We start from the raw sequence: 2911 nt of genomic DNA on the forward strand, positions 1-2911 counted from the left end.
CAACTAACACATCGTTCAAAAAGTCCCGGGACTAACTATGAAAACAACATTTTATCGGCAAAATTCTTAATTATTCATCAACATAATCTCCTTAAAGTGTAATACAATTATTCCACACTTCTCTAACTTTTCAATTTCATGTTTGTAGAACGGTTTGTCTTTTGACTCAAAATGACCCTCAGTAGCAGCGATCAGCTCCTCATTCGAGCCATATCTTTTTCCCTGGAGCATCTTTTTGAGATCCGTAAAGAGCCAGTAGTCGCTAGAGGCCAGATCCGGATGAGGAAGCAGTTGAAAGCCTAATTCGTTGAAGTTAATCATCGTTTCAATTGAATTGTGCCATGGTGGCTTTTGTTCCATTGTGAGCAAACGCGGCACCCATTTTGAGAAAACCTTTTTCATATCCAATTTTTGGTGCAAAATAGTAAATGCACTACCAGTTGATATGTTCACCATCTTAGCTATCTCGTGCACTTTCATTTTGCGGTCATCCATCACGATTTTCAATACTTTTTTGGTGTTTTCTGGATTTAGTGCCTCATTTGGCCGACCCGATCGTTCCGCATCATTTGTATCAGCACGACCGCATAGAAGTTAGCATACCTCCGAAAAATGGTTGGTTTTGACGGAGTAGAGTCCAGACAACGTTTTTCAAGCCATTGCTGAGCTTCAACAGTGTTTTTTCCCATTAGAAAACAATGTTTTATCAACACACGAAACTCGCTTTGGTCCATTTTTTCAGGATTGCAAAAGTAGCGTCACTTTAACCACTATAGCTTTCTTGGTTATGCTTCGAATTACTTCAAATTTTGACACACCTCATCTGAAGGTTGGTACTTCCGAACGTCGGTATATAAATGGCATTATTAGCGCCATCTCTATGGTAGTCCCGGGACTTTTTGAACGGTGTGATACCTATAGCCGCACCCACGTTTTTAACGTATCTTCCAAACCGTCTTTCCGATTCAACTTCTGGTTTTGGGACTGGGAGTGGGCAAAATTATGAATAAGACCATTTGGTTGGATTGAAGTTTTATGATTTGTAGCTTTTTTCGACCAAATACGACATAGGCACTGTCAAGTTTCTATAGCCGCACCTAATAAAATGTTCAATATGTGTGGTTTTTTTTCACGTCTCTGTATTCATTGTCAGTTGGCTTTCCTAATAGTCAGTTGGCTTTCCTGATCGCTGAATGACTTGGAAAATTCTGTTTGTCATACTGTCAACCAGGTTTTTCATCATTTTTGTGTCCATATGTCCCCAAGCTTCCAAAATGGATGCCTTAAGCTCATTAATAGAGCTGTATTGTTTCCTATCCGCATAAATTTGTCTAACCAATATTCCCCAGACATTTTCTACTGGATTTAGATCCGGACTTCGCGCTGGCCAACCAAGCAAACCATGTTCTAGCTATCGAACTGGTGTGAATGCTAGCATTATCTTGTTGAAAATCCAATTTTTTCGGCGGTTGACAGCTGTAAACGAGATCAGGATGTCTTCTAGAATCTGGATGTAATCGTTAGAGTCCACCTTAAAGATGTAAAAGCCAGATTGAGCTTGCCCGCAGAGCAAAACCCCAGCCACACCATCAGAGATCCTCCTCCAAAGTTACGGATGGAGAAGTACTCCCGATCTTTGCGTAAATCTCGCCAGTAGCCTGTTAGCCCATCAAGCCACTCCAAATTATCCTTTTTTTCATCAGAAAAGATCACCTACACTAAAAAACCAGAAAACGGAATTGGTTCTTTTGAAACAAAATATGGTCTTGAAAATGCAGAACAAAACCCAAAGATACCATGTCCCACCGACTTGCCATGTTCAGTTTAGCAAATTCTACACGTTTTTATTGGTGTAGTAGGCTTAGTAATTAATAATCCACTTGCAAAACTCGTTATGAAAACTACCCTCGGAAGCAAAACTCAAAGTGCGGCTATAGAAAGTTGACAGAGTGTATGAGTTCAGTCTCGATATGAGTTCAGTCTCAGTCCGATACCGGCGTGAAACCAGGGGTTGGCGCAGGACCACCACGCCGTAAAAACACAACGTTACAGAAAGCGTCAGAAGAAGAAGAAGCCTGCTCAGTGGAGCTGCTTCGCACGCGGTGGATTGTTAATAGACCCTGCTGCTACCCGGTAGCTACAGTTTGCCAAGTCAATGAAGAAGTAACACCACCAATATAAGCCAGCCAGTCGCCTGAACAACGCGCTCTAGGTACATTGGGAAAACACCACTCTTCTTCTTCTTCTTCTTCTTTTGGCGCTACAACCGCTGAGCAGTCTTGGCCTGGCACCAGAGACAATGCTAATCTCTGATGCTCTTCTGTAACATTTAATTTTTTACGGACGGGATTGTTAGCCCCGCGCCAACCCCCCTGTCACGCCGGTATCGGGAATCGAAACCATGGCCGGTTGAGTTACAACCGATCCCGGGATTCGAACCACGGCCAGCTGCGCTGACAGCGAAGAGCGTTACCGACTGCTCTATCAGCGGGAAAACACCACTCGGCAGATTCTATTCTCTCTCAGTGGTGACAATCTTTATTGAAGTTTTCTTGACCGGCTCTGTGGGTGGACGGGGGATGGGGGAGGTTGTGAAGAGTGTGGCGAGTATGGAGGGACGAGGTGACGCCCCCGTGTAAGAGCGCAGCCAGCTCGAGGTTAGAAAGGAAATGCATCGAATTGTACTATGCCACACACATACGCGCGCACACACACACACACACACACACACACGATCTCTTTCTCTCTCTTTCATACACACACACACACACACTGATACACTGATTAGTCGAAGTAGGTCGTCATGCGGGCGCGGCGACGATTGAAGGTGTCTTAAGGTAATTTTGCTTCGTCTTCGCGGATATTCCTATTCCTCGTGGCTTGCTCTTGGGAGCGTGACTTCACTCCACTG

This window comes from Anopheles cruzii, chromosome X (assembly GCF_943734635.1).
Source record: "Anopheles cruzii chromosome X, idAnoCruzAS_RS32_06, whole genome shotgun sequence".
Lineage (NCBI taxonomy): Eukaryota > Metazoa > Arthropoda > Insecta > Diptera > Culicidae > Anopheles > Anopheles cruzii.